Source organism: Camellia sinensis, chromosome 1 (assembly GCF_055761805.1).
Source record: "Camellia sinensis isolate YWXY chromosome 1, ASM5576180v1, whole genome shotgun sequence".
Lineage (NCBI taxonomy): Eukaryota > Viridiplantae > Streptophyta > Magnoliopsida > Ericales > Theaceae > Camellia > Camellia sinensis.
The window spans coordinates 184,187,747-184,203,542 of record NC_138961.1 but is presented as its reverse complement, the minus strand read 5'-3'; the positions used below and the strand labels follow the sequence as shown (position 1 = coordinate 184,203,542).

General features: G+C 34.4%; 1 long non-coding RNA gene across 1 annotated transcript; it reads left to right on the top strand.

The window, feature by feature from the left end:
- Positions 1-2,054: 2,054 nt before the first annotated feature.
- On the top strand, positions 2,055-5,332 carry LOC145800502 (uncharacterized). The gene is made up of 2 exons (XR_014341476.1): positions 2,055-3,225; positions 5,070-5,332. It is a non-coding gene; the product is annotated as an uncharacterized LOC145800502 (long non-coding RNA).
- Positions 5,333-15,796: the final 10,464 nt, after the last annotated feature.

Below are 15,796 nucleotides of genomic sequence, written 5' to 3'. Positions count from 1 at the left end.
TTGCAGCTCCGTTTTGTAGTTCAAATTTTTCATGGCTCGAGCGGCCCGAAATCCCAAAACGACGTCGTTTTGGGATTTTTTTTTCTTTTTTTTTTTGGGATAAACTACCAATAGGTCCTAATAGTTTGACTTAATTCCTATCAAGTCCTATTAAAAATAAGTCTTGATAAAATTGTCGTTAAAAATAATTTTTTTGTGACAATTTTTTATGTATGTCGCTAAAAATTGACAATAAGTGACTTTTTCTTGTCATGATTTTTATAAATTGTCGCTAAAACTTACAATTAGTGACTTTTTTATGACAAATTTTCCCCATAACACCTATTTAACAATAAGTCCCTTTATTAGGACCTACATGTAAGTACCTTTTTTTTTTTGGCCCCTTTTCTTCATCGTTTTCCATAACTTAGCAGAAGAAGAAAGAAGAAAAAAGAAAGGAGAAGAAGAAGAAAGAAAGAAGAGGAGGATATCATCAACAAACACACACACACACACACACACACACATCTGGAGATCATCAACACGACATCATCATCATCATCATCATCAACAACAACCAACACATCATACAGAAGAAGAAGAAGAAGAAGAAGAAGAAGAAGAAAAAAAAAAAGAAGAAACACACAAATCAAAACCCCCCACACACACATCTGGAAAATCAAACCCATACGCACACAAATCAAATCCACACACACACACACAGAGCAGCAAAGGAAGCACCCGCACACACAGAACCAGCATGAGCCTCGTCGGCGGCAGCACCAACCTCGTCGGCACACACAGAAATCCGCGATATGGGTCTCTCTCTCTCTCTCTACTCTATTATCTTTTTTGTTTTTTTTTTTTAATTTGAAATGAAACGTAAAACTGAGATGAATAACAAACGGGGGTGTACAAAGATATGTGGATGGGTATAAAAGTCGGGCCATATTCGAGCCACAGATTTCAAGCTATCAATCTTTTTTGTAATGGTTGTGAGTTGGGTTGACTTTGCAAAGATTTTGTACTTCAAAGTTTAGAGCTTGGCATTGTGGGCAATTTTGTGAGGATCCAAAGCAGAATGGGCCTAAAGATCATCCCAAATTTCCAGTCAACTACGGAACCGACTACAATGGACCACTGCCACGTAATCAAAGAGATATGTTATAAATCATTTACCTAAACAATAAATAAAGTAACCAAATGATAAAAGAATAAAAGAATAAAAAAATAAAAAAATAAAAAATAAAAATAAAGTAACCATAAATAAATAAAAAAACTAATGCACGTGCTCAATGTGCGTTAGCAGATGACGTAGATTACATCGTTTTTATAGTTTGAGATTCGTGTGTTGTTTTGTTTTTTAATTTTTTAATTATAATATATTTGATTTTAAATTTTAAATCTTATTCTAAGGACAACTGAAGATATCATTACTCAATTTTAAGGACAAAGTCATCAATTTGAAAAAATATAAATTAATTTGACAAAAATAAATGTCAATTTTTTTAAAAAAATTTGTAAAAATTATTTCTACCCACTAAAAATAAAATTATATAAAATTGATAAATATTTTATATATTTATTTTTTTAGCAAATTAATTTTTATTATGTATTTAGAAGATGATCATGTAATGGGTAGTTGTTAGATTTTTAATGTGTAATCGATATATTTAATATATAAAATATTTTTAGTTTTGGATTTTTTTGATTTAATGGATTGGTTTTGTGAAACCCCGTATTTTTATATAATAAAAATAATATGTATATTTTTAATTTTCTTAAATAATTATTCACAATATTTTGAATTTAATAGTCTGTATATTTTTATACTGAAAATTTATTCAAAACAAAATAAAATAAAATATTTTTGACTTTATATTATTACTCAATATTAATTTCTGAACCGTATGATATTTTTATTATATTTTTCTCTATATTTTTTTGTAATCAAATTACACTGAAACCTAATATTTTCTGCACTAAAATCCAATCAGAAACCATGGGCTTGCTCCCTATGTTTTCTCACATCCCGCCTTCCACGTGCAATCACTTCCTACATCAAAAGAGAACGTGGTGAACATGCCATTCCATACCTCCAGGTGTTCAATTTCTCATTTTTTTATTTTATTTCTTTTCATCTTCCTCACTTTGCTTCCCTTCTAATTTGATATCTCTGTCTATCCATTTCATATATCTCTCTCTCTCGGTTCTCTCTCTCCCTCCATCTCTCATTCTCAAAACTCTCTTTCTCCTTTATCCATGTTTTTCCTCCTTCCCCAACCTCCATAGCCATGGCCTCAACCCACACTATCGCCAACCCGCGAACTTCACCACCATTGGCGCACCGTCGGACCGCCACCACCACCATCACCTATTTCTATTATCATCTAGAACCACCATCCACAAAGTGTTGTAGGTGAAGAAAGAGAAGAAGAAAGAAGATGGAGGAGAAAGAAGCAAAGTTAGAGAAATTTATTTTGAATTTCAAAAGTTGGTTTTCGGCTTACTTTCGGCATGCCAAAACCATTCATTCCGGGAAGAATTGAGGAAAATGGATCATGTAAGATGAAGTACGGAGTAAGTTGAAGAGATTGGCGAAAGAATGAAGTAAAACCGTTAAGAATTAAGAAAGTTATGGAGTCCGAAAGATGGTTCGAAGAAATGTCCGAGACGGTAGGAAAATAATCTTATTTTTGGTCAAATTTTGGAGGTCCGACGGCATGCAAAAAGAGACGGAACGAGGCGTGTGAGTAGTGAACCAAAAACTAGGCCGTGAGGTGAATCCAATGACAGAAAAATAAGATAAAACGGAGTTACGATGAAGAAGATACAAGTATTTGAACTGGGGACATTGAAACCAAATTTCTGGGTCTCTTCTGTTCGTGCATGCTACGGCTTTGGAGAAGATGAGCTTAAATTTTATCCTGTGTTTCTCGGCCCATGCTGCTACGGTGCACCCTAGTACCTCTAGGTTAATCGAGTGGTCCTATGACTTTGGGGATGACCACTCTTAGGTTTTTCGACGTGTAGAATCCATTTTTGGGGTTAGATCTTGCAAAATTTGAGTCTAAGATGATGATCAACAACTAAATGTTCTAAGAGAATTCAATGGCAGATCAACGGTGAGATCACGTCCGATTGATGTGAAATTTTAGCAAGACGATCATGGAGCCAGGACAATCATATCTTACGATCAGAATCATAAATCAAATTCGGACGATAAATCGTTAACAACCTAACATAGTAAGTAAACTCTTATAACCGTCTAATTCTTTTTAATTGTTAAATATTTAGATTTGTGTTCATATGTTAACATAGCTAAAACTTTAGATAAAATTTTGTTTATAGTTGTATGTGAATTTGTGATTGGTATGTTAAATATTTGAAGGTCAATTCTTTATTAGTAGCCTTAAAATCATGATATAATCTTGGATTTAGACTTGCATGTGTAATTTGTGCCATTAAAGAGATGATTAAAGATTTTATTTGGTTTGATTATATAACTCTTCAATCTGCTAGAAACTTGTACGAATTTTTAGACAATTTTATGCTTAAAATTTTGAAATGATTTCTTCTACAAAGTTGTTGAGAATGATGTCTAGTTCACCCAGGAATTTTCTTAACAATTATTGAGCTTGGTACGAATTTATACAAATTTATAATTAAATCTGCTACTGTAAGACAGATTTTAGTATATGTTTAAAAGCTTATTAAAAATTCCATATTAATCCAAATCTGGAAATTTCTAACTAAAATATGAAATTTGAGAAGTCTAATTTCATACTAAATTTTGAGATTGTGGGCTTGATTTATAAATTTAAGTATGGAATTAATTTAAGAAAATGTGATAAATCTGTGTCATAAAATTTCTTAGAATTTTACAGAATTATCTATAACTTATCTTTGGGAATTTATTCCTGAAAATTGACCCAAACATATTTATTGAATATTCTGTACATTTCCACGAATTTTAGAACTGCATAAATAATTTATTTATAATTTTTATTACCTAAGGTATAACCTGAAAATTTCCTGACAGGTTTAAGATCATGACTTTAATTATTTATTCGGATAAAAATCAGTTATTGTGTTGGTCCAATTCATCAAATATAGTAAATTAGTAATCCATGTATGGGTGTATTGTGATTTATTTAATATTGTGGTAGTCTAATCTTGTAAATTAAAGATCCATGCACGTGTGTGGCTTTGGTTTATTTTCTCTGTATCTAAATTATTATTTCATACCATGGTTTAAATAAATTGTTGATTTAAATGCTGTACATTTATTTATTATTGTGTGACATGTGCAATATTTTATGTTGGGAATTTTAATGAGTTGATATAACATCAATTGTGATTAAAATTTAAAATTATTTGTGAGTACTATCAAAATTAACTGAAATGATTAACGGCATATACAAAGTTAACAATTGACGGTTAATACCAGTTGTTCAGAGTGAGTCTGGGTTTTAAAGAGTATACGAAATTAAGGGTTGACGGTTATTACCGGTTATTCAGGGTGAGTCCTGATTTTAAAGAGTGTATGAAATCAAGGGATTGACGGTTAATACCGGTTGTTCAGGGTGAGCCCTGGTTTTGAGAATTCTCACGTAAATTGTGTTGCGAAACTCTAAGATGGCACGGGACTTATTTGAACCCTTTTCGGTATTTGGTTTTGGAATAAGGGTGGATGTGCTGGTGGCATACAGGGAGGTTACGTACCCCTGGCAGACCGTTTCCTTGGGGCAGACCACGGATGCCACTACTTGGGTATATCACTCCGGACGTGGGCATCCCTGGTAGTTACGGTTGGTAACACTTGAATATTTGACCAAGGGAGGGTTTCAAATTAACCGTTGCCATGCTTAGTGGTTGGTAAGTTAAATCTCTTTGGTGAGATTTCGAGTGTCACCTAATTTATTAAAATTATTTTAATGGTTGTAATTTATGCTTACAATTATATTGTTACCTCGTGTTTATAATCTCATTATTTTTTCTCTTAAAAAGAATGGTAGGTTGGTTATGTTTTCTTACTGTGTTGCAAAACTCATGGCATATATTTTTGTTGCCCTGGCGTTTTATGCCAGGTCTTGGCGAGAAAATAACTGAAGCTGAAATGGAGTCGACGCTAACGTAGAGCCTTGGCTGACCTGAAACCCCGAGTAGAGCCGAATAAATAATATTATTTTATATAATAGCTATTAAGGACTTTATAATTTCATTTGATGTTGTATTTGGATAATTTTAAGCTTTTATCTATTGTTATTTGAACATTTGGTTATGTACGAGAGTTGGATTACCCTATTAAGATGTCAAATTTTTAGTTTATTAAGTCATTTTGTTTATTTAATTTCCCTTGATGTTCGAAAAATTTGGGGCGTCACAGGTTTAATAATGATATCAAAATTGTCGTCATATTTAACTTTTGAAAAAAAATAAAAACTAATTTAATGAAAATAAAAACAACCACCTATTACATAATTATCATCCAAACACAAAATCAAAATTAATTTTGTAAAATAAATAAATGTGTAAAAGATTTATCAATTTTATATAATTTTATCTTTGGTGGGTAGAAATAATTTTTAAAAATTCTAAAATATTTTTTTGACATTTATTTATGTCAAATTAGTTTATATTTTATCAAATTGACGACTTTACCCTTAAAATTAAGTAATGGTATCTTCAATTGTCTTTATTTAGAATAAAATTCAAAATTTAAGATCAAATATATCACAATTAAAAAGTTATAGGCCAAAGTAATACAAATCTCTAACTATAAAGATCGTTAAGATACAAGTTCCAAACTATAAGAACTGTTACTATGATTCAACCTATTTGATAAAAAAAATATTTATAAAATTATGAGAGTGCAATTTTCGTGCGTAAAATATAAAGCAAGAGTTGTATCCCAAAATGATTCTCCACTTCTGAAAAGTTTCCTCCTAACCTCCCCACTTTTAATAACAAAAGTCAAGTTATTTTAAATAAAATTTTTACATTAAAATTATTTTGAAATTTGCGTTCTTCTATAAATTGTGTTTAAAAAATATAATTTTAAAGTTTAAGTCATAGTTTTTGTTGAAAAAAATGATTTTTGTTGACTTTAATTTAATATTAAAGTGAGTCACAACCTTTTATTGTGTTAGGTCCAAGTGAGTCAAAAATCATTGGGTTTTGAATAAAAAATTGCTAAGAAATTGCCTCATGATGTTAGATTCATGAATAGGATTTTAAAGAGTATTTAAATCTTTTTTTCTTGGCTAAAGGGTGTGAATCCTTTGGGTATCTAAACTTTCATATTTTTAGAAAGCAGCTATGGATGCTTGGTGTTTTAATGACCAGCCTTAAAGGCTGGAGGCTCTTCTTCTCTCCCCTTTACATGTATAAATTGAGACCCTCTTATCAAGTTTCAATATAGAAATTTTTTTGCTTCCATTTTACAAGTCAGTTTGCCAGAAAGTTCCTACATTGAGAGAGTGCTGCCTCTGTTCTTGTTCGCTAAGCTAGACAAAAAGTGCTTCTGCCGTAGCTGGTTTTGACTATCGTATCCTGGGAGACAGACGCCGGGATTCCTCAAGCACTCGACCCGTGAGGCGGCGAAATCTGTTTTAAGGAAACTGCTTCCGTGCAGGCTTCGGTTTCCTCTCTTTACTCTTTTATTGTTTTGTGTATTTCTGTTGAAATTTAATTGTAATTATCAGCATATGTTCTTGGTATATAATTTGATTTCTTCATAAATCTATTTATTTAATTTCACAATTTGAACAACAAGGTTAAAACAGATTTTATATATATTTTCTATGAAATTGATCGAATAGATTTATACAGACTATTAGGTTAGCTTTGTATAATGTTACTAGGAATTGTTGCGGAATTGCTCACTATTTCAATGATTGTAAATTATGCAATGGTACTCTCTAATTGCTTAGTTTAGTCAGAATTCTCTATCATAATTTGCATGAATTTTAAGGTTATAAAATATAATTTATGGATGTTGCAATTTTGACATGCTAATTCTATTCTAATTTTAATTTGTTGCATGCTTATTATTTTCTAGACTAGATTACATAATTTAATGTATTTTGGAGTTATAGAGTTTTTTTTTTTTTTATGAATTGTGTGCATGATTAATGCGAATTATTTAATTAGGTGCATTAATCTAAATTATTTAATTGGGAGCATTAATCTAAATTATCTAACTGGGTGCATTCATGTGAATTATTTAATTAGGTGCATTAATCTAAATTATCTAATTGAGAGCATTAATCTGAATTATTTAATTGGGTGCATTAACTTTGAATTTAACTTATTTATTTGGAGTTAATAATTTAAATGTTTATTATGAATTAATTTCATTCATAACCCATGAGTATAGAACTTTATTTTAAAGTTTTAATTTAATTGGCATTTTAATGCATTGGTTACTTATATAATTAAAAGTTGGCTAGATGGTTTCATTTAATTTATTAATTTTTTTAGATTATTTGTTTGTATTTTGTTGTGGTTTGCTACTAACTTTTTTTGTAGGGATACTAATGCAAAAAACAAATATAAAACCAAATGAATAGTATTTGGGATGTAAAAACAAAAATGTTTGGACTACTAACTTTTGTGTTGAATAGGAATACCTAAGCGTGGAAAGGCTTTTGAACTAAATAGAATCCTTATGGATTGGCTCTTTTATTTAAATGTTTGAAGCATGCTTGCTTTAGATGTAGGTTTGTTTACCAATTTGTAGTAGCAAGTTTTATTTGCTTATATTGTTGTAGCAATCATTTTACATTCCTTGTAAAAATTTTGGACCTTGGTTTGTTTTAACCTAGTTCATCCCTAAGAAAATTTAATTCTTAAAATTGTTTATCACGGACTAGGAGTCAACATGCTCTTAAAAGTTTTGTCAAAAGATTAACTGGGTTTTAAGTAGGACCGATGTGACCCCTCCAGTCTTCTTGAGAACTTTCTTGACCATGTTCGATTCTAGATTTTGTGGTGAGACTAATTTTTGAATTAATTTTTCTTCTAAGGGATTTTCTAAGGGTTAAGTTTGATTTCTGGAAACACAGAAGTGATATTCTGGTGTAATTTTCAAAAAATGACAACTATCACTGATGCTGCTGCTACTGCTAATGTTGGTGGGGATTTGAACCCCGAGGCAACTGGATTACCAACCCCTACTGTTGTGACCTCTGTGGTCAACCCTGGTGTTACTCCGGCTGTTCCGGGAGGACCGCTTAGTCACTATGAGCGCCTAGAAAAATTTCCTGGGAAAAATTTTAAGAGATGGCAGCAAAAGATGCTATTTTACTTGACTGCACTTAACCTTGCCAAGGTTCTGAGCGAGGATCCTCCAGCCATGGCAGAGAATGAGCCTGACAAGCAGAAAGTCATGGCGCTTAACACATGGAAGCAGACAGACTATCTTTGCCGGAACTATGTGTTCAACAGCTTGGCAGACTCACTCTATAGTGTGTTTTGTTCCAAGAGCTCAACAAAAGAATTATGGGAATCTCTGGACAAAAAGTACAGGACTGGGGATGCCGAGCAAAGAAATTTGTGGTTGGCCGGTTCCTTGATTTTAAAATGGTAGATTCTAAAACTATGATAAGCCAAGTCCAGGAGTTCTAAATGATCTTGCATGATATTCATGCTGAGGGGATGCCTTTGAACGAGTCATTCCAAGTTGCTGTGATCATTGAGAAACTTTCCAATGGTTGGAAGAATTTCAAGAATTACTTAAAACACAAGCGCAAGGAAATGTCAGTTGAAGAGCTGGTTGTCCGACTCCGGATTGAGGAGGATAATAGAAAGAAATGAGGGAGTACCTCCTCTGTAAAGGCCAATGTCGTTGAGCATGGCAAATCTTCTAGGATAAGGAAGAAGCCCCCTGTGAACAAGAGCTCTAAGCTGGAGCCAAGGGGTGGTGTTGCAAAGAAGTTGGCTTACAAACCGCAGGAACCAGGTTATCGGTTATTTGGGAAATGTTATAACTGTGGTAACAAGGGGCATCGGGTTAGTGACTGCCGCAAGCAGAAGAAGCCATACAAGACCAAACCTCGTGCTCATATGGCAGACTTACAAGAGCACTCCCATGAGGAGGATGATATGCACTTGTCTGCCGTTGTCTCTGAGGTAAATCTGGTGGGTTTAAACCCAAGAGAATGGTGGATTGATACTGGGGCTACACGCCACATTTGCTCCGAGCAGAAGCTGTTTACAACTTTCTAACCGGTTACAAACGGTGAGAAGTTGTTTATGGGAAACTCTGCTACCTCGATTGTTGAGGGGAAATGAAAGGTGGTCCTGAAGTTGACGTCAGGAAAGGAGCTGACCTTGAACGAAGTCCTGTATGTTCCGGACATTCGTAAGAATCTTGTCTCAGGGTCTCTTCTCAGTAAACATGGTTTTCGCATAGTTTTTTAGTCCGACAAGGTCGTTTTTACCAAAAGCAGAATGCATGTGAGTAAGGGTTATATGTTGGGTGGTATGTTTAAACTCAATGTTATGACTGTTATCCCAAAGATGAATAAAGGTGCATCTTCTTCTGTTTACATGCTTGAGTCTTCCAATTTGTGGCATGGTAGACTAGGACATGTGAACTTTGAATCTTTACGTAGATTAATCAAGTTAGATCACATACTATCTTTTAAGATTAATCCGAAACACAAGTGTGAAACTTGTGTTGAAGCAAAGTTGACAAGATCTTCGTTTCATTCTATTGAAAGAAGTTCAGAAGTTCAGAACCGTTAGATTTAGTGCATAGTGAGGTGTGTGACTTAAAATTTATACAATCACGTGGTGGCAATAAGTACTTCATCACTTTGTTGATGATTGCACCAAGTATTGTTTTGTCTTTTTGCTCAAAAGCAAAGATGAGGCGATTGACAAGTTTGTTCTTTATATGAATGAAGTTGAGAATCAAGTAGGTCGCAAGATTAAGGCTTTAAGAAGTGATCGTGGTGGTGAGTATGAATCTCCGTTTATTGAGATTTGTGCTCAATCTAGAATTATCCACCAAACCACAGCGCCTTATTCTCCTCAGTCTAATGGGATTGCTGAGCGGAAGAATAGGACGCTAAAGGAAATGATGAATGCAATGTTGATAAGTTCTGGATTGCCACAGAACTTGTGGGGGGAAGCAATTCTCTCTGCAAATTACATTCTGAATAAAGTACCCCGGAAGAAGGTGGACAAGACGCCGTATGAGTTATGGAAAGGTGTTAAGCCTTCGTATAAATTCTTACGAATGTGGGGGTGTCTTGCAAAAGTGGCGATTCCTACACCCAAACGGGTTAGGATAGGCCCGAAATCCGTGGATTGTATATTCATTGGTTATGCACATAATACTAGTGCATATCGGTTTCTTGTACATAAGTCTGAAATCCCAGACATACACAGGAATACCATCATGGAGTCAAGGAATGCATGTTTCTTTGAAGACATTTTTCCTTGCCGAACCCATGAAGGGGTTCCAAGGTCTTTGGAGCAATTTGATGAGCTTGCTAGTGAGGATGATCATGTTGATGATTCAAGTGATGATTAAATTGAGGTTTTAGATGAGCCCAGAATGAGTAAAAAGGCTAGGATATCCAAATCTTTTGGTCTAGACTTCTTGACTTATATGGTTGAGAACGAACCTCAAACTTTCCACGAAGCTGTGTCTTCTCCTGAGAGTCCTTTATGGAAAAAAGCGATCAAAAGTGAGATTGACTCCATCTTACAGAACCACATCTGGGAGTTAGTAGATTTACCTCCAGGTTGCAAGTCTTTAGGCTGCAAATGGATTTTTAAAAGAAAGATGAAGGCCAATAGGTCAATTGACAAGTATAAGGCGAGGCTCATTATCAAAAGGTACAGGCAACGTAAAGGCTTAGATTACTTTGATACGTACTCACCTGTAACTAGGATGACATCCATTCGCATGGTGATTACGATAGCAGCTTTGCGCAATCTTGAGATACACCAGATGGATGTAAAGACAGCTTTCTTAAATGGGGATTTGAATGAAGAAATCTACATGGAGCAACCTGAAGGGTTTTCAGCTCCAGGACAAAGAAAGAAAGTCTGTAAACTTGTCAAATCTTTGCATGGTTTGAAGCAAGCGCCTAAACAATGGCATGAAAAGTTTGACAATGTAATGTTGTCAAATGGGTTTAGAATGAACGAATGTGACAAGTGTATTTATGTCAAAGACACTGATAGAGGTTATGTCATTTTGTGTCTATATGTTGATGATATGCTCATTATCGGTAGTAACGATGAAATGATTGAAACTACCAAGAAGTTGTTAAACTCTAAGTTTGACATGAAGGATATGGGCATTGCAGATGTTATTCTGGGAATTAAGATTACCAAAATCTCTAACGAAATTGTACTATCTCAGTCTCATTATGTTGATAAGATACTTGAGAAGTTTAGTGGATCAGATACGAGTGTGTCATCGACACCTGTAGACTTAAGTCTACATTTTACCAAGAATAATAATGAAAATGTCTCATAGTTAGAATATTCTCGGATAATTGGAAGTTTAATGTATCTGATGAGTTGTACTAGGCCGGATATAGCTTACTCGGTTAACAGGCTTAGTAGATACACAAGTAATCTCGATGCTTCTCATTGGAAGGGCATTGTGCGGGTGTTAAGGTATTTACGCTACACTAGGGATTATGGGCTGCATTATACTCGATATCCAGCGGTGCTTGAAGGATACAGTAACGTGAATTGGATGTCAGATATAAAGGACTCAAAGTCCACTAGTAGATATGTGTTCGCTCTTGGTGGGGCAGTCGTGTTTTGGAAATCTTCCAAGCAAACTTGTATATCTAGATCAACGATGGAATTAGAGTTTATTGCTTTGGATAAAGCTACGGAAGAAGCAGAATGGCTTCGCCATTTCATTGAAGATATTCCACGTTGGTCTAAACCTGTGCCAGCTATTTGTATTCATTGTGATTGTCAATCTGCAATTGGTAGGACACAGAGTAATATGTATAATGGAAAGTCTAAACATATCCGTTATAGACATAATTTCATACGACAACTACTCTCGAATGGAGTTGTCTCTTTAGACTTTGTAAAGTCTAAGGACAACATTGCTAATCTGCTAACCAAAGGGTTAAGTCGAGTGTTAGTCGAAACGTCGTCAAAATGAATGGGGTTAAGGCCTTTGAAAGTTACCGGAATGGAAACCCAACCTAGTTGACTGGAGATCCCAAGATCTAGGTTCAATGGGACAACCTAATTGCGTATAACGGTGGTATGTCACTGAGGAGGTTAAACCTCCAGCCATTCCTTCTATCAGTGATATCTGCAAGTGTAGAGGTTAAGCTGAGCTTTTAATGACTTTAGTGTGCTAAGTTGTTGAGCTGAGTATGGCAGGATACTCAAGTAGAGTCACCTATGTGAGTGTGAAGTAGGGCCGCTTCTAGAAGAATTGGGCAGGCCAAGATTCTTTGAAACCACTCCCTGAACCAGGCTATTGTCCAGGGCCACACAGTGCACACCAGTGAGAACAGAATGGTGGTAGGAGTAATTCCCATGTGAGATCTATTGTCTCAGTTTACATAAACGGCAGAGCAGTTCAAGATGTCTTATTCACTGATTAGGCAGTAAACTCGATAGGTTTTCACTGGGAGAGGTTCAAAGCCAAAAGCTACCTTCTCTGATGTCGGGGTTAGTTCGTTGTACTCTCTCTTCGAGTCATTATTGTTGAACGATGTCCGTTTGTTGAGTCTTTCAGTCAATTTTTATTCATGTGGGGGATTGTTGGAAAAAATGATTTTTGCTAACTTTAATTTAATATTAAAGTGTAGTGACTTTAATTAAATATTAAAGTGAGTCCCAACCTTTTATTGTGTTAGGTCCAAGTGAGCCAAAAATCATTGGGTTTTGAATAAGAAATTGTCAAGAAATTGCCTCATGATGTTAAATTCATGAATAGGATTTTAAAGAGTATTTAAATCATTTTTCTTGGCTAAAGGGTGTGAATCCTTTGGGCATCCAAACTTTTATATTTTTAGAAAGGAGCTATGGATGCTTGGTGTTTTAATGACCAGCCTTAAAGGCTGGAAGCTCTTCTTTTCTCCCCTTTACATGTATAAATTGAGACCCTCCTATCAAGTTTCAATATAGAAATTTTTTTGCTTCCATTTTACAAGTCAGTTTGCTAGAAAGTTCCTACATTGAGAGAGTGCTACCACTGTTCTTGTTCGCTAAGCTAGACAGAAAGTGCTTCTGTCGTAGCTGGTTTTGACCGTCGTATCCTAGGAGACAGACGCCGCCGGGATTTCTCAAGCACTCGACCCGTGAGGCGGCGAAATTTGTTTTAAGGAAACTGCTTCCGTGCAGGCTTCGGTTCCGTCTCTTTACCCTTTTATTGTTTTGTGTATTTCTGTTGAAATTTAATTGTAATTATCAGCATATGTTCTTGGTATATAATTTGATTTCTTCATAATCTATTTATTTAATTTCACAATTTGAACAACAGTTTTAAAATAGAACTTCAATAAAATTTCTAAAAATATGATTTAAACTCGTGATTTTAGGGAGGGGGGGAAATTAAAGAAAAACATTGGTTTAAAACAACATAAGTTTGGTGAAAAAAAACACTCTTTGTTTGGCATTTGGCTAATATAGCAAAAAATTCAAAAAATCATTATAAATTATCACATTATTCTTTTTATTTTTTACATATTTTTTCATAAAAAGTCAAAAAACTAACTTAAATAGTCACTTCCAAACGAGCTTGTGCTAAGAGACTCTTTCAATCAAGGAGGAAGTTAGAAAATTTATTTATGAGGGGACAAAGTAAGTGTAAAAAAAAAATAATAGTAATCTGATGCATAAAATTCTCAACGTTAAGAAATTGGATAGAATCAAATGTGCACAACTTTATTTCTGTGTGAAGAGATTGTTTTTTAGGTTTGAACTTAGATGTAAAATAATTGGAGACCATTCCCTATGCATTGTAAATCTACTTTTGAAATAGAGGAGTAACAGAAGAATATTTTTTTCAAAAATTAGATGGTTCGTCCCGTATACATTGTAAAAGTATTCTTGAAAATAATTTTTAAAATCTTAAAGGACCATTTCATATATTTTATTGAAATACTCTTAGAATTGATGGGTAGTAGAATTCTGAAACCAAAACCAAAAAAAAAAAAAGGAAAAAGTTGAGCTTTACAATTAATATGGTTAAATTATAATCACATTGAGTCGTAACTATCCCAACTTTAATAAAACCAGTTGCAATACAATATGATTCCAACCACATTAAATTATTGGGATTTTTTTTTAAGATCCTTGATATTAAGATTTTATAACATAAAGGACATTCAATATTTTCATAATGTCTAAGGTCCCTCAACAATATTTTCATAATGTCTAAAGTCCCTCAACCTTGATCCAGAGAAATTTCAGTCCAGAGAAATTTAAATTTCTCTGGGCCAAAATTTCTTTGGAAAGTCTAGAGAAATTCTGAATTTCTCAAAATTTCTCTGGTTCAATTATTCTTAGAATTTCTCTGGCCTAATTCTTCCTAGAATTTCTTAGCATTTCTCTAATGCATTGGCTGAGTCCAGATAAATTTTGAATTTCTCTAGTCCAATTCTCTTCAAATTTCTCTGATTTGCAAATTTCTTTAGTTTTTCTCCCAGAGAAATTTCCAAACCAGAGAAAAACAATGCACACACAAACAAATTAAATAGAGAAAGAGAGAGAGAGGGGTTAAACAAATGTTGATACCTAGAGAACAAATAGAAGAAACCCAACTAACCTGGAGACATGAAAGCAAATAGCACTCAGGGAAACAACTGGTCTTACTTTATTTATGGTTTGGTTGAGGAGACAATAGTGTAGTAAGTTTGGAGAAAAGCCAAGACAAGGAGACAAGTTGCAGAAGCGAAAATTCAGTTTAAAAACCAGAAAATTTCTTTGAATCAGAGAATTTCTCTGGTTTCAAGCCAGAGAAAATTCAGTTTAAAAACCAGAGAATTTCTCTGGTAGACCCAAATCTTCATTACATACTATTTTTGCTGAATCTTTCTCCAATCCAAGCTGCCTGGACAAATCCTCCAGCAAACTTCTTCTCACGGATGGTTCGGGTTCTTTTTTACTACTGTCAACCTTTGATGGGGACGGGTCAGATTCAGTTCTAGATAGACTCACTCTCACTTTTTTCGACCAACCCTTTTTTTGGTTAGGCACTTGTTTTTCTAAACTACTTTGCTTAAGTTGTTCTGCCTTGTGCAGATCTCTCTACTTTTCTTCCCAATAGCTGTCGGGTACCAAACTCAGAGGAGTTCTTGGAGAAGTAGAACCTGATGATAGGCTATGACCTCTCTTCTAGTGTGTATGTGAATGCTAGTAAATTGATTTTTCGGAGGATGTCCGGGTTCGGAATATGGAGATGGAAGACCAAGCTCAGAGAAATGACAGTCACATCGTCAACATCTTGGGTATCTTCAGCATCAACGTTGAATCATCATCATCCTCACCGGTTGTCTCAGATACCGAATCGATCCTCGAATTGTCTTCTTCACATGGGTTCGTATCAGATTCAGCCGATGAGGACAAGGACGAAGATGTCGGAGTCTTTGATCGGAGGAGTTCAGGCGTGGAGGTACAAATGGATGTCGGAGTCTGAAAATCGAGAAGTTTAGAGAGAGAGAGAGAGATGAATTTTGATTTGGTAAGGCCAAATTTCTCTATGATATGTTTAGGGACTTTAGATATCAAAAAATAATTTTGTGGATCTCTTCTATTACGAAAGTGGGAGAGGGAGCCTAAACTAATTTTTCCTAAATTATTACTTTAA